The sequence below is a fragment of the Papaver somniferum genome, unplaced genomic scaffold (assembly GCF_003573695.1).
Source record: "Papaver somniferum cultivar HN1 unplaced genomic scaffold, ASM357369v1 unplaced-scaffold_16, whole genome shotgun sequence".
NCBI lineage: Eukaryota > Viridiplantae > Streptophyta > Magnoliopsida > Ranunculales > Papaveraceae > Papaver > Papaver somniferum.
In genome coordinates, this window is record NW_020625486.1 from 922,830 (window position 1) to 947,184 (window position 24,355).

Below are 24,355 nucleotides of genomic sequence, written 5' to 3' on the forward strand. Positions count from 1 at the left end.
TACTCAATCAAAGAAACAACCATCGGCATAATGTTTTTTCCTCTCTCTTCAACCGTGTTCGTTTTATTGTGTTGGGCTTCTATCCGATCTGAATCCCTTGATGATGGATCCACTGGTTGAGGAGCGTTTTCTTTTTATCCAGCTGCACTTTCGTTGTCACGGCCTGTATTTTTATTATTATCAGAAACCTAATTTGTAAACGTCCTGCATTGTTAGCATTCTCGTAAGACCTCTATTTTTAAGTAATAAATATGGATCTGAAATTTGAGGATCTCTACATATTCTGAATACTTTCTTATATAAGTTTTGGATTTGAAATTGGAGTTTCATGTTTCGTTAGCTTCTAGATTCCACTTGTAAATGAATTACAATTCCTACGAGAAAAGAGAAATTGAGTTTATTTGCAGTGAGGTTTTGACAGTCTATATCGAAATTGAATGAATGCTAGAGTATAACATACACAAAAAGGGATCTCCAGTAACTAAGTGTAAACTAGACCACCTCTTTTTTTCTTTTTTTTTGCTCATGATGTCAAAAACACTATCAGTTGTAAGTCCTGCTTCCTTGCCATTTGTATACCTTCAAGAAGATCTCCTATACATGTGGAGTAAACGACTAAGCATGAGTGTTTTTTTAGTTGAACTACAAACATATGCCAGTGAAATTTGGTAATGTTATATTTTCTTACTATTGGTATCTTGTTTTGCACTTGGTTGACAATTCTTCTTTAGAATTTTTCGTTCCTCCTTAAGTACCAATAAAATGAAGGAGAACCTTAATCCCTTTGCAATTCTCTATCTTCTTGCCCGTGGTTTGGTAAATTGAAGAAAAACCTTGTTCTCCTTAGTATCAATAAAAATTTTACACTTGTTGGTCTAACTTTCTGTAACTTCATTGCATCTAGCATTCGTTGTGCAATCAACTTAAGTTTTATAACAGCTGATTCTCTTCTTAAGATTACAGCTCAAAGTAGTGTTACCCACTTATCCAATCCCTAGGATGTGCCAAGACTTGAATGAATGGATATACAAGTCTTTATCATGGAATGTACTTCCCTTCGAGGTTGTGGTTTGATGTGTGTAGCTCATCTTTTAGGTGTAAGACAAAATCTTTTTCAAATGCTTGATTATTTTTATTTGTTTTTGATAAACACAAATTCTTGATGATATTCAAAGAAGGTGGATCTTTTTAGATATTAGCAATAAGGACACTACAAGTACCTATATCGCAGCAAATGTGGTAGAAAAGACACCCTTTTCCTAGCAAGTTTCGAAATGTTAAGCAAGCCGCCTACTTAATACAAATTAATATTCAGTTGTTTTGGCTTATTTATTATTATTCTGTCAGGAGGATATCATACTGATTGTATTAAGAACCATCGTTTTAATGCAGGATCTAACCTATGATTACAAACTCAGTAGTGAAGTTTTAAAGATTGGCATGCTGTTGTGATGCGTAAACCTGTTTTTTTTTTTATCGGTCAATAGGAAAGGATTCATTGAAAAAGAAAGGATTCATTGAAAAAGAGGTACTTAGGGGTACCTCAACCCAATAAATACAATCGAAACAAAAAAGAAAATCGAGTTTGGAGTCGATCACCCAAAGAACAGAACAAAAAACAAAACGTCAAGTGACAAAAACAAGAAAATAAACACCAAATGTTTTATATCCAACTCAACGTGGCCGATAGAAATACAAGTCCCATAAAGCTACCACCATGTTAGCCGTCAACCCCAACATTTTAATGTGTGACTCCACCCAAAAATAAGCTTGAATCTTAATATCTCGGATTAGACTTTTCAAGTTTCTCTTTTTGTGATTGAAGATTTTAGAATTCTTTTCTTTCCAAATGCACCACCATATTGCGACCGGTAAGTTGTTCCATATGCGGTTAAGTCTTTCATTACCCCGATCATGTCTCCAATTTTTTATAGTTGCGAAAACATTAGTATCATAATCCCAAATTCTCTTTGTTCGCCAACAATAATGTAATAAGTGGGTACTTGTTTCATCATGTTCTTCACAAAACCGGCACACCCTATCCACATCCATGCCTCTTCTAATAAGCTTGTCCGTCGTCATCAATCTTTCATGGTATAAAAGCCATAGAAAAAAATTTACTTTGTACGTATAATGTCTACTCCAAATAATCCCACTTGGGAACCTAATATCGCCTTGATCACAAAGAGAATCAAATCCGCATTTAACCGTGTAAGCATCAACCGTATTGTTTCTATCCACCATCCACAATCTAGAATCAACGACTCCTTCTTGAATATTCACCACTTCCAGTAAAGAGTTTATGGAAGCAATCTCATTCAATATGGTTTGAGAATATCTACATCTAGACATGAACTTCCATTTAATGTCGTTACTCGAAATCTCATATAACCTAGACACCACTTTCCCTTTGGTTCTTGAAGCTTCAAATGCCAATGGAAATTTATTGCATAAAGCGACATCTCCAATCCAAAAATCTTCCCAAAATCTAATTTCATTTCCCGCATCGATCTTAGAATTCACATGTTTGTTAAAATCCCCGAGTTCGTTATAAATATTGTATCATAAACTACAACCCTTTGGACCTTTCGGTTGAAAAGTTTCCCAACCGGTTGTTGATTCTCCAAAATTTTCCACAATTATCTTTATCCAAAAATCATTCTTTTCCGTTCCAAATCTCCACCACCACTTTTTGAGAAGTGCCGAGTTCATGTATTTAGACTTTCGGATTCCAAGTCCACCACCATTTCTAGATTTTACGATTATAGACCGCCCAACATTATGAATTCTTTTTTTGTTCGAATCATCATCCCAAAGAAGATTTCTTACTATCTTATCAATCTTATTTGTAATGGAGCATGGTGCAAGAAAGATTGATAAATAATAAGTGGGCAAACTAGGCAAAATGCTTTTGATGAGAGTTAACTTACCTCCTCTTGATACCGTTATCCAGTTCCAAGAGGAAATTCTTGAGTAACATGATTCAAAAATCTTCTCCCATTTTTAACAAAGTTGATTTTTAAGCCCGAGGTTAACTCAAAACATAGAAGTAAATACCGAAGAGAGTCTACTTGTTCACGCTTAGCATCAAGAAAAACAATGGTATCATCGGCAAATTGGAGATGATTAACTTTAGTTCCCTCGTTCTTCACCGAGAAACCCGAAATTTTACCAACTTCTTGTGCCTTACTCAACATATGACTCAACACCTCTCCAACAATGGTGAAAAGAAAAAGAGAAATAGGATCACCTTGACGAATACCCTTCTCGCTACCAAAAAAACCTATGAGTGATGCATAAACATGTTGAAAATGCCTATTATTTGGGATGTGCAGCTTGGAGCTTTGTTTCAACAGTTTGTTGGCATATCACATGAAGGGAATCGGTGTAATTTTTGAAATAAGATTCAGATTTTATGTTAATGCTGAAATAAATTTTCTCTCGTTACTACGGGTTCGTTCAACTTTTTCAAGAAATTTTCACACCTTTTCTTTTTTTTAATTTGAAAGTGAGAAATTTTAACACTTAAAATCAAGTAATGTTCATGGAACGGAGTGTTACTGCTGGAGGACATGATCCTTACGTCTGTTGATTTGTCAAGCCATTGAGCTCATTCGTGTGTACTTGATATTTGACTTGACTTCCATCCATAGATTTATAAGGGATGCTGTTAATCGGGTGCCACAAACTGTGGGGCTGCCTTTTGGTTGTTTGGGCTTCTAGGTTTGTTCCGTATAATGCAGTTCTGATCGACCAAAAACAAAAGATCTATCAGCCCTATCGAGTAATCCATATCCTTTTCTTTTTCTCTTCAATAATGTCGACGTCAGATTCTGCTTCTGGTTCCTCGACTCTACCTTTTTTTTCTTTCTTTAAAAAAATATTAACCTTTTTACCTCGGAAAAAAACTCTTCCAGATAGTGGTTCCTCAGCTCTTCCTGCAGCCTCGACTTCTAGTACCCTGTCACCCAACTACAAGTCGTCTTCCTCCAAAAGAACTGTTTCTATCTCAGCTCCTTGTTCGACTCGTTCTAGTCTTCAACTCAAAGCCGACCTCTCAACTATCCAAAAAGGAAATTCTTCTATATCTGAATATGTTTCGAAAATCAAGGAAAATGTTGACGCTCTTGAGTCTGCCCGTGAACCTGTTTCTGATCTTGAACTTGTGTCCGCTACACTTCGCGGGTTAGGTGATGGCTGGATCAACATATATAATGCAATCCGTTGTCTTTCTACTCTTCCAACTTTTTCTGAACTCCATGCATTACTTCTCCAAAGTAACTCATCGACTAATATCCAAAACCCTAGCTCCTGCACTTTTTTTTTCTTTCTTTCAAATCTGTTGACATACGTGTTTTTTGTGCTTGCATGCTTCATTTCTCAAAATCTAAGGTATTTCTTGAATGGCTTTTTCAGGGAATTGTGAGTGATCGTAGGACAAGTTTCGGTATGTTTTTAAGCAATGCAGAGAGTAAGAATGCTATTGTACAGGTTGGTTCCTTCGCGCGCTCACATTTATTCCATTTCCTTGTTCAAAAAAATATTCTAGAATCGATTATGAAATGTTAGATGCCTCCAAAGTCCAAACCCGTGAAATTTATTTGTTAAACCACTTTTTAGTTTAGCAATTATATTTTTCTTAATTATGCATTTCGGAAACACAATTGAAAAACGAATTTCAGTGTTCTCTCAAGTACCAGTAGAAAATGGAGAGCATATTCAAGTTTTAAGGTATTAATTTCTTTGTAAAGATATGATTAGTTACTGTAATCTCTTAGACTGATCGGTTCCATTTTTAAGTGCCTAACATCTGCAATACAGGTATGAAAAGAATCAATATTTCAGGCTACATAAGGACTATTTTTCTGACATTGTGAGTTGTTTTTAGCGAATAGCAACAATGCTCATGTATTTGAGCGACAATGTAGAAGGAGGAGAAACTTACTTCCCCAAGGTGAGATCACCGAAAAGATTTCTTACACTTCTAGTATATATATATGCCTCGCGTTTTTAGGGGCCACCCGAAAGAATTTAGGGGCCAACAATTTATACCCATCCAAAGACTCTAGTTAAGGGGTACCCTATATGATATTGAAGTTACATAAATGCCCTTCTAGTAAAACTGTATAAAAACCAAATCAAAAAAAATTCTACTCATTTCAACTCGTCTTCCAGTTTCATATTATCTTCCGATTGTGGAAGAAATTTTTTTTTTCCTCGTTCTTGTGTTCAACCGAAACATCGTCGCGAATCGTAAAATCAAAACATCGTCGATTCATTTATAAAACAATGGATAAGGGAAATGAAACCCACAGACCTAGAACCAAAAACGTTGCTCGGGGTATCGATCCAAAGATTGGGATTTTAGCAAGAAATAAAGAAATTGTTGCTGCAAATGAAGAAGAACGCGAAGAAGAAGTACCCGTCGATGTAGTCGGTGGTGGAGATTCCGATAGTCAAACACTTCGTCAACTTCAAATGGCCCCAATTAGGTAAGAATCTATCATTTTTGGGGTTTATTTCGCTTTAATTCGACGAATCGAGAAAAAATTTTCAAGGGTTTTCGGTTATTTATCCAGATTCGGGCGATATTCATGCTTATTTACTTCCGAATGTAGTCGTGTTCTTCATTTCTCAAGAACATCGACAGTATTCGGTAGAAATATTTGATGGTTATCGGCCGAATATTGTTGGTCATATCTTCCTGGATACAAACTGGTAATAATCGGTAGTTTAATGAATTTTTTGGCTCCCGAATATATTTAAATAGACACACAGTATTCGGAAGTACACTCACTACCGAATATATATATATATATATATATATATATATTGAAAAAATCTCAAAATTTTTGATATAGGAAAAATCTCATTTTGGGGCCAGTATTTATTCAGAAGACAATATAATGTTTTATACCTCCGATTGTGTAGGATAAAATTTTAGAGTTTCTGAACTCCAGTTGATGAATATTCAGTTGTAACATGTTTAGTTATATTCCGATTGTTTTTCATTCGAGAAAAATATGCGTCTTCTTACTTCCGAATTTGTTCATTCGGGTTATTGTTGTGTACTTTGTCTTCCGATTGTGTAGGATGAAAAATTTAGAGCTTCTGAACTCCAATTGATGCATATTCGGTTGTAAATATGTTTAGTTAGCTTTAGATTGTTCTGTATTCGGGAACATTATGTGTCTTCTTACGTCCGAATGTGTTTATTCGAGTTATATTTCCATACTTTGTCTTCCGATTGTATAGTTTGTAAATATTGTTCCTTTCTTTGTTGTTTAGACAAAGTCGAGAAAGGAGGAAGAAAGTGACAGCTAGTGCTAGGAGGGAAAGGAATGTCAAAGATAATTCAAGTGCTCAACAAATCTTACAAGAACAAAGCAGTCAACAAGGAGTGCAACCAAGTGCTGAACAAAGTGTAGAACAACAAGCCAGTGAACAAGGGGTGCAACCAAGTGTTGAAAAAGCCGCTCAACAAAGTGCAAAACCAACTGCTCCACAAGTTACACCCCACCATGAAATTGAACCAGTTGATCCAGTGTCAAGAGTAGAAGAAGAAGGACAACCAAGTGGTACCCAAAAAGCCAAAAAAGGAAAACATGGTGTAAAGAAGGATATTGCTAAGAAAGCATCACATCTTGTCCCCCAACACTTGAAGAAGAAGGGTATTCCAGCAGGCACAATCCTTGGGCTACCGGCGGATGGAGGAAAATTGCTATTTGGATACAAAGACTCATGGGACAAAGAAATATACGAAACCAAGGTAATAAAATTACTATTTTTTATTAATGTATTGTCTATGTGTTATATCGTAATATTTGTATTAAGGATTTTTTTATGTACTTCAATAGGATCATCAATATGCGGCCCGTCTACTCAAACCTACCGTCGCATCAACAAAAATGCTTGCATGGCCTTTATCAAGTGAATGTGAAAGGTTCAAGTCAATTGTTGCCAACTCGGGGTTAGCTAATGCCGCCGAGAATTCATTGTTGGAACATGATCGTGTGGCCATATCGGCGTTCGTGGAGAGAATGTATCCCGAGACCGATACTTTCCATATGCATTCTTAACCTTCCCGACCAAGGCACAACTGTGAAGTTTAACTACACAAAGCAGTTAAGTTGGGCACAACTTTATGCTCTAACTAAAAAGTGCTTAGGTTGGGATGAAGAGACAACAACAGCAGAGTTTAGGAGGCATGCAAGTTACAGAACAAGACAGATCAACATTACAGCTTTGATGAATATGTTCCGAGGCACCTTGGAGAAGGAAAAGAATGGAACGTTAACTGATGAGCAAGTGAACCACGCTGCCACCGCATATCTCCTTTGTGTATTGGGATGTGTCATATTCCCCAATACTTCTGGCAACCGGATCGACGCCAACCTTATACAACTTTTGGATCCTCTTCATGAAGTCGGTGACTATTCTTGGGGCACGGCATGCCTAGCATTCTTGATGGAAGAGTTGAGAAAGGCTTCGAGTCTAGGAACCTGCAAGTTACCGGGAACGTGGCTCTATTGCAGGTTTTTTCTTTAACTCTATAACTCACTCTATAGTTATTCGGTAGACAATACATATGATGCGTATTCATAACTCCAAACTATGCATATTCGTTAGGATATCTACATTGTTAACCTCCGAATGTAAGTTATTCAGGAACATGTTACTTAGTTTTACTTCCGATTGCTTAGAATCAGAGTTTAGTCTTAGGGAGTTACTGCCGAATATATAGATCAAAGTATTATAGGTTACTGAATTCCAAATGACGCATATTTGGTAGGAAATGATCCATCTTTTTTTCCGAATTTTTGTTATTCGGTGGCTAGGTACTTATTTTGTTTTCCTATTATATATAATCGGAAATATTCTTTTGATATTAGAATCGAATATACAGGCCAGAAAAATTATAGGTTACTGAACTCCAAATGACGCATATTCATTAGGAAATGATCCATATATATTTCCGAATGTTGGTTATTCGGTGGATAAGTACTTAGTTTTATTTCCGATTATATATAATCGGAAATAACGTTTGGAAATTACTACCTAATATACACAATCTATTTACTAAAACTTGGTTTCTTATGTATATAGGCATGGATCTATGACCACTTCCCTATCCTGAAGTTGGCCGGAGAGAACCCGGGGTGGTGCAAAGGTACTCCTAGAGGAACAAAGTATATATTTGAAGACAACCGTTCTAGGACAAAAAAGCAGGATTTGATTCTCATGAGGGAGATTTTGGACCAATTGAAGGCCTCAGACGTATGCTTTGATCCATACAAGGAAGATCGAGCCAGTGGGCATATAAATGTTCGTTCGGACTTGTCCCTTTATTTTGGACCATTGTGGCACCCCACAGGATGTGTGATGTATAACCCCTCTAGGGTGATGCGACAACACGGGTATATACAACATCAACCTATGGAGGAAATGGAGGATTACTACAAATTGGAGTTGGAGTTGTGCTCTTCTAGTGGTGACAATCTCACGATTGTTCACACAGGCCCACCTATTGTTCTTGATAACTGGGATAAGAGGAATGACTTCATTATCGACACTGGTAGACGAACCATCTGAGGTTATGAAAATTCTCCAGGCTATATGAGTTGGTATAACAACGTATCACATCCTTTGGTTATCCGTGAAATCAAATCCAACACTACTGCGACGGGTTCAAGTTATAATTGTATCATCAAAGACAAACCAGCTGGTTATGATAGACTGGTGCGTGTTCTTATATTTTTGTTCATTTTATATTATTCCTATAAATCTTAGGTAATTACCGTTTGATGTTATGTCATTACGTATAAAAAATAGGTGAATAGGTTCAAGCGTGTTTCCAAAATGTTAACTGCATGCCTGAAGAGCGGAGATCCCATGCCAGCTGAGAAGATCAAAGAGGCTAGAGACCTAGTTGATAATATGGATAACGAAGATTATGCTGTCCAGTTTGGGGAGAAAGTCACGAAGAGGCATCCGTCCAAGGTGGCAGTATCAAAAACGGGTAAAAGAACTCGAGCTTCATCGAGCGATGAAGGTTCTCCAACTGAAGGTGCTCAAACCCGTGGTCGTGCAGGACTGGGAGGTATTCACGGTCGTAAAGTAAAGAATAACAGATAAATGACAATGATTTGTGTTGTGTTGGATTATGTACTTTTTAAGATTTGGATTTGTGTTATGTCGTATTATGTCGTTTTTAAGGATTGATTATGAACTTCACAACAATTTCTGAATTTTTAAGCACAATCGGAAGAATTAGTAATTTCAATACTACCGAATTTGGAAAATGATATATTCGGGAGCCATAAAATTTTCATCAGTACCGAATATAGTTGAGTCATTCGTCATTCGGAAGTTTGGGTGTTGTGTTTACTTCCGATTATTTCAAGTTCAAAATTTGAAAAGTATCAGTTTTTCCCAAATTCTGATTTTTGGGCCATCGTACATTCGGGACTTTACAAAAAAACATTATCCTCCGAATATTACAAGTTCAAAACAAACCATGCCATGGCTCTAGGTGGTTCCAACAGCCAATACAGAAGGTTAGACAACACGTATTCGGAAGTTTGGGTGTTGTGTGCACTTCCGATTATTTCAAGTTCAAAATTTGAGAAGTATCAGTTTTTCCCAAATTCTGATTTTTGGTCCATCATACATTCGGGACTTTACAAAAAAACATTATCCTTCGAATATTACAAGTTCAAAACAAACCATGTCATGGCTCCAGATGGTTCCAAGGGCCAATATAGAAGGTTAGACAATCCATATTCGGAAGTTTGGGTGTTGTGTTTACTTCCGATTATTTCAAGTTCAAAATTTGAAAAGTATCAGTTTTTCCCAAATTCTGATTTTTGGGCCATCGTAAATTCGGGACTTTACGAAAAAACATTATCCTCTGAATATTACAAGTTCAAAACAAACCATGCCATGGCTCTAGGTGGTTCCAAGGGCAAATATAGAAGGTTAGACAACACGTATTCGGAAGTTTGGGTGTTGTGTGGACTTCCGATTATTTCAAGTTCAAAATTTGAGAAGTATCAGTTTTTCCCAAATTCTGATTTTTGGTCCATCGTACATTCGGGACTTTACAAAAAAACATTATCCTCTGAATATTACAAGTTCAAAACAAACCATGCCATGGCTCTAGGTGGTTCCAAGGGCCAATATAGAAGGTTAGACAACCCATATTCGGAAGTTTGGGTGTTGTGTTTACTTCCGATTATTTCAAGTTCAAAATTTGAAAAAGTATCAGTTTTTCCCAAATTCTGATTTTTGGGTCATCGTACATTCGGGACTTTACGAAAAAACATTATCCTCCGAATATTACAAGTTCAAAACAAACCATGCCATGGCTCTAGGTGGTTCCAAGGGCCAATATAGAAGGTTAGACAACTCATATTCGGAAGTTTGGGTGTTGTGTTTACTTCCGATTATTTCAAGTTCAAAATTTGAAAAGTATCAGTTTTTCCAAATTCTGATTTTTGGGCCAACGTACATTCGGGACTTTACGAAAAACATTATCCTCCGAATATTACAAGTTCAAAACAAACCATTCCATGGCTCTAGGTGGTTCCAAGGGCCAATATAGAATGTTAGACAACCCATATTCAGAAGTTTGGGTGTTGTGTGGACTTCCGATTATTTCAAGTTCAAAATTTGAAAAGTATCAGTTTTTCCCAAATTCTGATTTTTGGGCCATGGTACATTCGGGGCTTTACAAAAAAACATTATCCTCCGAATATTACAAGTTCAAAACAAACCATGCCATGGCTCTAGGTGGTTCCAAGGGCCAATATAGAAGGTTAGACAACTCATATTCGGAAGTTTGGGTGTTGTGTTTACTTCCGATTATTTCAAGTTCAAAATTTGAAAAGTATCAGTTTTTCCAAATTCTGATTTTTGGGCCAACGTACATTCGGGACTTTACGAAAAACATTATCCTCCGAATATTACAAGTTCAAAACAAACCATTCCATGGCTCTAGGTGGTTCCAAGGGCCAATATAGAATGTTAGACAACCCATATTCAGAAGTTTGGGTGTTGTGTGGACTTCCGATTATTTCAAGTTCAAAATTTGAAAAGTATCAGTTTTTCCCAAATTCTGATTTTTGGGCCATGGTACATTCGGGGCTTTACAAAAAAACATTATCCTCCGAATATTACAAGTTCAAAACAAACCATGCCATTGCTCTAGGTGGTTCCAAGGGCCAATATAGAAGGTTAGACAACCCATATTCGGAAGTTTGGGTGTTGTGTGGACTTCCGATTATTTCAAGTTCAAAATTTGAAAAGTATCAGTTTTTCCAAATTATGATTTTTGGGCCATCGTACATTCGGGACTTTACAAAAAAACATTATCCTCTGAATATTACAAGTTCAAAATAAACCATGCCATGGCTCTAGGTGGTTCCAAGGGCCAATACATAAGGTTAGACAACCCATATTCGGAAGTTTGGGTGTTGTGTGGACTTCCGATTATTTCAAGTTCAAAATTTGAAAAGTATCAGTTTTTCCAAAATTCTGATTTTTGGGCCATCGTACATTCGGGACTTTACGAAAAAACATTATCCTCCGAATAATATAGTCGTGTTTAGAAATACCAACCTAATCGGTGGATAAAAATTTAAGTTGGCTACCGAATGTCCTATTCGGAGGAAATACGTGTATCGTTAGCAACCGATTGTAGTGCATCATTGATACGAAACCTCAACGGCCATATTTTCAGAAACCTCAACGGCCATATTTTCAAAAATTAGAGTCGTTGGAACTCTAGTCTATATAAGGAGGGTAAACCCTCTCAATTATTATTGAGTAAAAAATCAGAATGAAAAACCTTTTCAATGGAAAGTCCATCATCAATCGACAACATACTTCGAACATGCAAGCGAACAACTACATCAATTGCAGCAATGGAAGAAGAAATACAAAAAAGGAACAAACAACCCAAAAAATTAAACCATCGTTAGTGCCAACGAAGGAGGAGGAAGAGGAAATCAAGGTTAAGAAGCGAGGTCAAGAACAATTCCATCAAAGAGAAAGATTAAAACAAGTTGAGGAAGACACCGAATGGATAAAAAATTATTACATTGTGAAAGATCTACCCAAAGAACAGCAGGACGATCGTATATTTTGGATTAACGTTTCATTGGGTCCTTTTGTTGGTAAGTACAAGAAGCCACGCCACAATTATGAACCATCCCATGTTTCTTCAAGGGTGCACCATGTTATAAAATTGTACACCGAGTACAACCGTATTCTTGCTAGGCACAGAGACGACAGGTTTGCGGCACAAGATGCTTATTCCAAGTGGAGAGGAGAGTCGTTTCTACATTTCGAAGCCCCGTTGATTGTTGCATCTCGGACAGGGAAAAAAGAATAACATGTGATGTTTGAGTGCTGTAAATTCAAATTTTTAATATTAATCGGCGGTTTGATAAAATATGGAATTCCCGAATATGATTAATCATATTGAAGTGTTATAATATTGTTGTGCCGATTACATAGTTTCAAAAAAAATTATAGTCGTGCCTCGAAATACCCACCAAATCAGTAGATAGATATTAGATATTTAAGAGTTCCACCGATTATAATATTCAGAATCAAAACATGTGTCATTACTAACCGATTATAATATTCGGAATCAAAACGTGTATCAATACCAACCGATTATAATAATCGGAAGTAAAACGAAGTAATATACTTTCGAAGGCACGTCATTTGGAAGTAAGATATGTATATGTACTACCGAATATAGGAGTGTTCCAATTTCTCCTGGGTTCTGAGTTCAAAATGCATATAATCGGAGAGTTAGGAAAAAATAAAGAGCCCGATTCCTACATTCGGGAGACAACATTGTATTTTTCGCGACCGATAAAATCATATATCTTCACAAAAAAGTTTCCAAAAAACTTGTACAAATTACATGTTGGAAAAAAAACGATCAAACATCGTCATCATCCGAGGGGATCAATTCAAGTAACTCAGCGGGAAAGTTGTTGTCCATAACGCGATCCCAATCAACCATGTTGGACTCATATTGTTTCACCCAATCCTTGCAATGGTTCATCGGGAAGTAATCGTTCCACTTACTCAACGGAGGTAACGGACAATCTTTCTTTACTCTTAAACCGATAAAATGCATTTCATTCACAAATGCCATTACGATTCTTCTATCTTTAACCGACTCGTCGCAAGCCGTTTTTGTGGGTTCAAACGTCATCCTAAGTCCATACATAGGAGGAAAAAAAGAAATGTACCACGCAATTCAAAACGTCAGCTAGGAGATATCCAAATTTAGGCATTGTCATCCAATACTTGGATCCGATTGTCTTCAATCCCTTTCGGCACTTCACACGCGCAACTAAGTCTTTGAACTCTTGTTCTTTGTCGTATCTATCTCCTCGCCTAATCATCTCCATATAAAAACCCTTGTCCTTCACTAGTTGTACCGCCATCTTATTTCTTAAATATTGGCATTGGGTGACATCTTCGATATCCGCCTCTCTAAAGTAGCAACGTGAAACCCATAATTTCCATCCCCATCAACCTCGTCGGTCGACAAAACAAATGGAAAGATAAGTGGAGGGAGTTGTTTCAAATACTCTTTGTATATTGTATATGTGGATCGATTTGGTCTTCCATTAAGATCTCTAGGGCAACGAAGAGTACCTTTGTCCTCTTTTATATTAAGAATTTCCATTGGTTGGGTTTTTTGCGAGGCGTTCATTTGCTCAAAAACTTCTTCGACAACATTGGGTTGACTTACTTGAGAAGGCTCTGTAGAGATCTTTGGCCTTACTTGTCGGGTGGTTGATCCACTTTGATCATTTATTGGACGACCTCTTTTCTTAGGTTCCGGCTCATCTTCAAATTCGGCTTCCGAACGCTCGTGCCTAGACAATATTCTTTTATTAGACAAATACTCCTTCAACTCTTTTCTTTGGATGGTCCTCGACACTTCGGTGTTCGGCCTACCGGTGTTCTATTGCTTAATAGGTTCATAAACCTCCCTTAAACAAGGGTGAAGGGATTCCTCCAAATTATGCATCAATATTTGCTTTTTGGTGCCGTTTGATGTAGCGTAACGCTCGGCTATTCGTGCACACAATTTCGACTCCAAGAAAGACGGACCATCAACTACGGGGGTGTTCGGAGTGAAATTTAATTGCTTCCAAAGTGGATGAATATCATTGATGTCAATCACTTCAACATACCTACCCAACTTCTGACGACATGAGAGTCCAATAACTATCTTATCCTTGCAAACAAAAACCGTATTCTCGTCATCATAAGTTTTATATAACTTCAATTGTTTCATCATGCGATTTATTGCCCATATTGAAACTTTATGAACAACTCCCCTTAGAAGCAATTTTTCCTTAATATGTTCCATCGGGAATTGGTGTACACTAAATTGCATACATTTCCTAATCTTTACGAGATCACGATTGGTGAATTCATGGATTGCTTCTTGGATAGAAACAACTCCATTTTGACTACCAATTAGTATTTTCTTTAGTCGACCATGAGACCCCTCCGCAATGCTTGTCGCCTCGTTCTTGAAGTTACGATATTCATATGTCCATGCAAACACAAACCTCTCCTTAATCGTTAACCATTGTTTTTTACAATACTCAACCGGTTTTGGGTAGTCCGTGCCGTATTCATCCTCAAATTTCTTCAAGTTACATTCGTAAATTTCATCGGTCATCGACCAAACGATTTTGTCCCATGCTTTCATGAACATTTTCCAAATAATTCCATCCTCCTTCCACTTTTCTTCAAATAACCTATCCTCTTCCTTACGTTCTTCCACGGTTAATTTACTAATGCGCTCATCCTCTTCCTTTGACCTCTTGGTACCCTCCCTTGGTCTTTTAGCTTGGAAATGATGATGGCAATTGGTTTTGAGATTGCATTGAATGTGCCACGTACATTGCAAGTTTTGGGCTTTCGGAAACACTACCGCTATTGCATGCATTAAGGCTTGATCGTTATCCGTTACAATAACCCTTGGAAAATTATAACCGTTATAAATGGACCTTAACGTCTCCAACATCCAAATGAAACTCACATTGTTCTCATGATCCATTAAACCCCATGCAATCGTAAACGTGTTTTTGTCCGAAGTATGACAAGCAATGTTCAACAACGTCATGTTATACTTGTTTGTCTTATAAGTAGCATCTATCAAAAAAATTTGATGAAAGCATTGATCCAATTGGATCATTTCGGGATGTGCCAATAAAATACGAACCACTATACCATCATTTTCTTCCCTTCTCAAGGTGTAGCCGTGTAACTCCGCTAACCACTCTGATTGTTGCATGACCGTTCTACCATCCCATTCAGTCCTTTTGATCGTAGCTAGGGCCGACTTAATTGTAGACAAAAAAGACAAGTTGTCGGGGTCGTCCGCCTTTATTTTACTTAAGATCGCACTCGCTTTTTGGATCCGCATAGACCTCACCGTCTGCATTTGATGTGGTTTTAACTTGGCAACCATTACATGTCCAATTAAATCCAACGGATCATCATGGTTGTGACAACCGTTATCAACTTTATACATTTTATACTCTTTACCTTTAATACCATCGGGCTTATAGAAGACAATCTTAAATGGGCATCCTATCTTCTTAGTATTGCTTCGGTATTTCCTATTCTTCTTCCGTACGTACTTACTATTCTTTCCCTCGTGACTCTTTCGCGTCCCACCTCGCTCACAAATCATTTCAAATCGGGTGTCCTTAACATGATTATTTTGAACTACCACGCACATGTTATCTTTTGCCTTGTTCATAATCCATTCCTTTGCCTCCTTCTTACTTCCAAATGCCTAAACGTGCATAAAAAAAACATATCTAATAAGCATAACCATTTAACATATAAATTTTGAAAAAAAAAAGGTAGTAATGAGTATACCAAATCGTTTGCATAGTATAGGGAAGTGTCGGGCCTCAAATAGAAATCATCAACAAACTCTTCAACGGCCTGCATATGAAAGCAACAAATTATTATACAATAATCGGAGGTAATTAAATAAGTCAAACTGCCGAATATACTATATTCCGAATCCTATCGGTTACCTAAAACTCCCGATTTATGCAAATGAATGTACACAGTTTACTGAGTGCAAAAAATGATATAATCGGAAGCTAAAATATGTAGTAAAACAGCCGAATATAAATAACCGGGAGATAACTTTAATCGAGAAACATCCGATTTTCAAGTTTTCGGAAATTTTATTTTGAGGCCACTGTTATATTCGGCAGTCAAATAATGTTAAACTATTACCGATTGTAAATGATAAGAATATTGAGTTTTGAAATTTTTTGAGGAATTCGTTTTTGGGGCCATTCGGGGGTAAATAACTCTACATAACTACCGAATGTAGGTTTTTTTGGAAAACTAGTTTGGGGTTTTTTCTCATATTCGGCAGTAAACTACTATCTTGGAACTACCAATTATACATATTTGGTACTCAGTGTGTTATATTCGTAAGTTTATTCGAGAAATTATCTACCGAATCTGGGTAGTTAATGGAATTCAATGCATGCAATAATCGGTTTTTCTTGTTTGCAAAAGCACACAAACGCATGAAAATCGAGTATTTGAGTTTCTTAACACAATACATGTGTTTTACATGCATCGTTAGCTTCAATATCAGGCGATTCTCCATTTTCTTCCATGAAAGGGTCGTCTAGGTTTTCCTCTCCACAAAAGTTTGGATCATTCAACATATACCCCAAATCGTCTTCTCTAAACGGTCGTGAACCCTCAACATTTTGTTCTTCGCCATGATTCTCACCTTCTTCTTCATATCCATCCATTTTTGTAGTGATAAAATGGGTTTTCCCTTTTTTCCTTCACCTTCTTCTCTATAACTCTAACAACTCAAAAATGAAAAAGAAATGGAAAAAATGAAACATAAATCATTCTAATACTGCACCGACTACAATCGAAAGTCTGGATAATATTTTGGCTTCCGATTGCAATCGGAGGATAAAAATGTTATCATATCCTCTGAATATATAAGGGTAATTTCGCCATTACGAATTACGCGAGATAAGGGCTGGCTACATTTTTCTTTGGGTGACCTTTTTTGTTTTATTGTTGGCCCCTAAATCTTTTTGAGTGGCCCCTAAAAACGCGAGGTATATATGTAGCATGCAACTGGTCCTCTCAGTTTGTTAACCGCCGATTGTTTCAGGCTGGAACAAGAAAATGTAGTTGTGATGGAAAAATGTTGAAGGGATCATCCGTAAAACCGATTAAAGGAGATTCAGTTTTTTTCTGGAACATGGTGTGTTTCTACTACTTTGGAATGTTGTGTTATTTTTTGTATTTTCTACTCACACAAATTTGGCATTACAATATTTATTGGTGGTCCTTTAGCCTTGCAACCGAATTGACTAATTAGGGTGTCATTTTGGTATTGTCTAACTTGGTATTTGAGGCTCAGCGGTAACATCTGTTGATTGTCTTCTTTGTAGGGACTTGATGGGAAGGAAGATCCGAATAGTGTACATACAGGATGTGATGTCTTATCAGGAGAGAAATGGTCTGCTAAAAAATGGATGAGGCAAGACAAATACACATTTTAAAACAGCATGAAGAAACATATCTTTTATATACATTTTTTTTAGTAATCATGATTAGCAAACGTTTGGTGTAAATTATTGTTATTATATCCAAATTAAGAACAAATTAAAGAGAAAATATCAGTGGTGAAGTTTGAAATCGAATATCTTGATCGTGTTTATAGAACAATCTCCAACCCACCAATGTAAGGTGATGTGCTGGAGCAAATTTTAGCATTAGGGACGTATCAATTCTTCGTAGGGTTTGATGCGAACATTGGCTTTTTAAAACTACTATGTAGTAATTAGCATTGTCATTTATTTATGATTTTCATTCTTATTAATAAAACTAGTTTCTCACATGTGCGATGCACGGGTATGTATCTTGCTTATGGAATATTGTATGCCCTTGTTACAAAAACATAATAGAAATCGGTAACATATCGGTAAGCATGATACATATGTTACAAATAAAAAATCAATAAGCTAATATCCCAGTAGGCGTGCAAGAAAATAAGATAACCAAAATTAAAAGGAAAACACAAATATAAGCTCCAAGGGAGACACTGTAGTTTGGAGTGAGAGAAGAAATGAAAAGCTCCATATAGTATCATTATCTACTGTCTCGATGGCTTTGTTTCCTTCATATTTCTTATGCTACTAAATCCTGGTCATGTGCAATACTTTTGCGTCTTTGCAAGAAACCGAAATCGTTGGGGTATATATAGAAACTCAAACTTTAATTTACCTTGACACTCCACAACTAGATGAGCTACTCCATTAGTATCATCCAATACTTCATATATATTGAAGTGTGTGTTTCATTTCGGGGCAGCAAAAAGTTAAGATTCAAATAAGTGATTATATATACATCAAGTGAGTGTATATATGCAATTGTAATATAGGAGTATAGGATAAACCCAAAATCATCAATACCTCTCCTTCGCAACGTCATTCTTGATGGAGCATAACTGAGCATACAAAGAATGCAACTCTAGGTGGATGTTTGTACCATAAGTAAAAATGCCACATAATGGGCCAAATTGTTACTTGAATCATATATTGACACTCATCCAAGCCCGCTAACCAGTCAACCGAAGCAGCCCACCAGCCTTCCCAGTATTACATAAAATCAACGAACGGTCAATGGTCAAAGTCAACGCCCGGTCAATGGTCAAAGTCAAAGTTTCCACTCATGTTGCTAGCGATGCTGCCAACCGATTCCCAGCTAAATACTCTATCGCACTGCCAACCAATCTCTACCAGTGATGTAGCTCTGTTTCCATCCAGTCTTTATCCATGCTGCCAGCCATTATACGTGTCAGCCAGTCAATCCATACTGCCAGCCATCATCCATCCATACTGCCAGCCATTATGTCTGTCAACCATAAATCCAGTCTGCCAGCATGCAGAATTAATTCTGGATGCATGAATGAGCAGTTTCATGCGAATTAATTCAGGAGGCATGAATGAGCAGTTTCATGCGAATTAATTCAGGATACATGAATGAGCAGTTTCATGCAGAATTTGACATGGAGACATGAATGAGCAGTTTCATGCAGAATTTAACTTTATATTGAAATTAGTGATTGAATTGTATAAATAGGAAGGGGCATAAATCCTTTGGATGGGGTGGGAGGGCTAGCGATGAGAAAAACAAAGATACAATGTAATTCTATTATCAATAAAATCACTCCCCAAGGGGATTCATCCGTGGACGTAGGCAAACCACGCTGAACCACGTTAAATCCGTGTGTCTAATTATTCTTGATTATTTCATGTTATTAGCCCTGTTTTCATCAGGAACACCAGTTTACTCGTGTTCTCTGCTTAGAAGTATTTCTGGGTACAAATATTGGCGCCGACTAAGGGGATTATGAGAAAAGGAATCGTGTTTTACCATTGAGAAAAATTGTACAAAACGCTTTAAAATCGTGTCCATGAAAAGGCTGTTTGATCGTCGTGAAAAATCACTGCTGCAGTCCAGTTGATCGTAACTGCTGCAGCCCAGTTTGATCGTACACTAGTGGAAAATGAAAATAAAAAGTCTTCCAAAAAAACACTTATAATCACTAAAAACGACTGCACCTGAGAGCCCTAGAATTGTAGTCTTATTTTTCAAAACGACTGGTCCTAAGACTAGTTGAGTTTTTCAAATTACGTTTATCTTCAACAATCATATTTGTAATACTGGTATACACAGTCCTTTTGCTGGATTATATTTTATAAAAAAAAATGTATTTAGTTGATCCAAAGCTAGTTCAGCTGAATCACAGTTAAAACTAATGATGACCTTGAAATTGAATTAACCAAAAAATAATTACTTGAAATGACTTCACATTTGAATTTGTATTAAAAAGTGTATCCACTTTACAACTTCAACTATCTAAAATATTTTGGGTAAAATAAAAACGCTTCTATCTGCTGAGGGACAACGCACCTGATCCAAAACTAAGTTGAAAATGCTTACTGTATATTCCTATTACAAGATTTGAAGGCATCTACACCTTCATTTACTGACAAACTAGCTCTAATCAGGTCTATTACTCCAATAACTATAAGATGCAAACAAAAAGAATAATCTATGTGAAAGATGAGAGAATTTTTCTTTAGTACCAAGAACTTTATAGCTCTGTACAATATTGACTTCAACACCTATGCACTACAATCCAATCAAAACTTGTTTCAGTATCTTAGTTATTTTCCATGCTCAGTTTACATTGGTTATGCATAAATATAAAGCTTTTGATTTACCAGCACGTCCTTCGCCAAATTTTGCGATAAAAGATCGAGTACACGGTGAGAAGCCACAACAAATGCTTCTCCTCCTTTATCCTTAAATCCATTTGGAGTCTTTGATCATAGATGACCCAACACAGAATGTCAAGCAGGTTGGACAAGCTGATAAGAGCAGAAAAGCACGTACAATTAGAATGATTGAAGTTCTGTCATTTGTAAGAGCAGTATAGCACAACACATACTTGTTGCAACAAAGATCACAGTCAAAGATATAAAATGCCAGTTTTATTTGTATATTAAAAAATGAAAGAAGTAGAGCAAAAAATGATGATACCTATTGTTTAGGAAAACAATGCTAACAGCAGTCATGAAAGTAGCAATAATAGCAAGTGGTCTCCTAAGAAATCACATCTCTGCAGTAAAGAAAGGGATGCTAATGGAAGTCATTTGCAAGTTTAACTTTTTCAAGGATCTGCATTGGAAAATAATAGTATATAAAGGATAGCTACAGCAACTAACAAACATGGTGCGAATCTAAACATTTCATAATCAACCAAGGAAAGATCGATCAAGAAAAATTTGGAGATGCCATTAAATTGTAATGTATTTATGATCAATTTCTCCTGCAAATGTGTTTATGCAGTGTACGAATCTTAATGCCGAAACTGGAAAGACAACGCATACTTGAAAAAAGGTATGAGACATAGAAGTTAAACATTTACCAAAACAGATAGGATGACCCTCATCTTATCGTTGATGTAATTGTTGAACCATATAGTTGGGAGATACACAGCTATAATTCTGCAAAATTGGTAAGGTTTAGTCATTACCTCAGGCTTACAAACAAGTAGACATAAGATAAAGTCACTACTTTCTTTTATTTATGGAAATCTTCTAGAAAGAGTCGACGGACTCTTATTAGTTCCCCCCGTTGTCTCCGTTTCCCCTTCTCACATTTGAAGTTTTTTGGGATTTCAGTAATAAATCAAGTATATAAAAGTAAAAATACATTCTCAATTGGAACAGTTGTGAAAGCATATGAAGGTTCAGACTGAAGAATGTCACTAAAGCAATTAAGACTATCAATTGATTCCAATTCGTACACTTTGAATAAATGGAACAGGACAATCAAAAAATGTCACACTAGAACCAAAATAACCAAGAGTAGAAAACAGTGTTCAGGATTAACCTCAGTTTTCTTGTAGTGAGCATACTTATCATCGAGAATATCCATAATTTACTCTGCAACGATATCCTCCATCTCAACGTTCTCTTCCTACAACAGACATTACAGAATTATCAATAATGTTACTACCAAAAGAAACCAAGGTAGAAACTCTTAACATAAAACATAAAGTCATCATACCATTAGGTCCAATTGCAATATCCCTTGTAAATCAATGGTAAAACGAAACTGGAGTCTGCGACAATGCAGGATGAACATAAACCAATATAAATAACATATCCAGTAAGACATAAGAAGAATAAAACAACTCAGATGTTGATTAACTATAAAACGATGCAAAAAAAGTTATCACTTGAACTTCAGCAACTACAATGGGTCTTTTGGAAACCTAACAACTAAAAAAGTTCAAATTTATTCATATAGTTCGGAATTTTACCCGCAGAACTTCGCCATTTATGCCTCCATTCGCTAACTATCTCAACTGAGAAGTAAGGTTCTTCCAACAAGAAGGTAGACTGCGCATAAGTTTACACATAAGCACAGTCGAATGCTTGTAGCCATACCGCAGTGTTCGATAGTAGGAGCAGATATGACCCTGCATCAAAATTATCTTATAAGCAAAGTGACTATTTCAATATAAACATTAGGACATTTTTATAATTTACAATGCAATATACCTTGCAGCATGCTTTGGCAGATGCAGTTGTCGTACTGTTCTCAAAGTGATAATACCTTACCTTCTACATGATAAACTACAAAATTAAACTTAAAATAATACAAAGAAGATATTAACTTCTTCTTATTCGACTTATTCCTCATTATCAGTATCCATGTGCCCCTTGGGATTGTGAACACATTGCCAAGTTGTTCTGTAGTCTTAAGAAGATCAGATTCCCCAGCAACGCCGACGATAATTTCCTGATATATATTAGATTCAAGGGTTATCATCCACAATCTATACCATCAACTAAATACAAATGGAAAACCTTCACTACTTTCTCAAAAGAAAAATCATTCCTTAGATATCTCATGAACTCTAACATCTTTGGAGTCACTTCATATAGCTTACAAAGACATAAAGACTGGTAAATAAGATTATTATACCACTAGAGATTATAAATCCATATATGCATAATGCATAGCTCTCTTGGAGCTTTATATGACCAAAAATATTCGGCCACCACCATATCTGGTACCACCACCTTCTTGTTAATAAGGTAAGTTACCAGAAAAATTAAATTTGAAGGACATACAAACTAAGTAATACCACTTGTTTTCAATAGATATTCCATAACCAATGAAGCTGAGGTCTTGTCCCTTGTTAAAACAACCAATCCATTAAATCCACCAAAAAAATAAAATAACAAACCACCAAGACAAAATAAAATTCACCAAACAATATCAATGAATCGAGAAAAAACAAATCTGGCCCAAATCTGCTCAGCATACAATTTCTCGAGCAGATTTTTGTCTCTATTCTCCATGGCCACATATCACATGTCCATCCCGATGAGCTTCAGCGGAAAAATTAACGAAATGAATGAGTACAATGGCTACAAGAAAATTGAAATCGGGAAATTAGGATTTTCATTTTGTGTTTCTTACCCTGCAATTTGAGAATTACCCATCACACGAAGAAATCCAACTCCAGTTAAGTTTTAATTTTGTGTTGTTTTTTAATTTCTTCAAATGGTTTAAAAACACCACCAATTATTAATCAATTGATGACCATGAAATAGATCTGGGGAAGTGAATGATTATATTAGGGTTTCAAAATTGGGAAAATATGGGTTTTTAGAGAGATCATGAAAAGATGACGTAAAGAGATTGTTTAATTATAATAGATAAGGTTTTTGGTTTACTGGATTGATTTGGTTTACTGGATTTTAGTAGATTCAAGGGTTTATAGATAATCGCGGATAGATAATCATTCTTCTTTAATGGTTTCAGTAAATGTCTAAGGTTTGTTCTTTGATGGTTTCATCAGGATTTGATAAAATGAGAAGATAGCAGAGGAACGAGAGAATTGACAGAAGATAAGGGTACTCGAGAAATAAGGCATGGTTGTCTTGACTCTCTTGTATTAATATTTGTTCCCGTAGAAAACTCTGGCCCTCGCAGTCATTACATAAATCCATCTAAAACGACTTCCACTGAAGCCCGTTATTTTAAGAAATCCCATGGAAAGACGTATTTTCAAGGCCCATGCAGACTCAAAAATCTCATTTTCCACTAGTGGTAATAGTTGCAGTCTAGCTGATCGCAGCAGCTGCTGACCAGCTAATCGCAGTTACTGCAGTCCAGTTGATCGCAACTGCTGTAGTCCAGATATGCAATTCGAGATTTGATGAAGCTATTACCTTCTGAAACCACTGAAATTGCATCGCTACAAAGCCTGATGAAAATGTTGCCAGGACGTCCGGTCCGGGGCAAAAGATGGCGTAAAAACATCATCAATATTGTTGATGGATATTCGATCCGCAACATGGATGAGTCCAGTTTTGATTTCAATCATTGCAGTCCAGCTGATCGCAGATGCTGCATTCCAGTTAATTAAAGTTACTGCAGTCAGTTGATCACAATTGCTGTAGTCCAGCTTCATAGTCAGAGGCCACCAAGACTGACTCATTGGAAAGATCGCTAAGATTATTGCCAGGAAGTTCTATCCGCAACATATATTCAAGTCCAAACTTGGAAAAATTTGCTTCCCAAATAGCATAGTGTCTACATGTTCGAGTTTGTAGTACGTCAAAATCACTACTATCATGATCGCAAGGTTTTCAAGTTGCCTACATCTCTAGGTGTTTGAATACCCAAGAGAAAACCTCCAGAAAAG

The 24,355-nt window shown here is 36.5% G+C and overlaps 1 pseudogene; it reads left to right on the top strand.

The window, feature by feature from the left end:
- The first annotated feature begins 3,817 nt into the window (after positions 1 to 3,817).
- LOC113337387 lies at positions 3,818 to 17,618 on the top strand (annotated as a pseudogene).
- Positions 17,619 to 24,355: the final 6,737 nt, after the last annotated feature.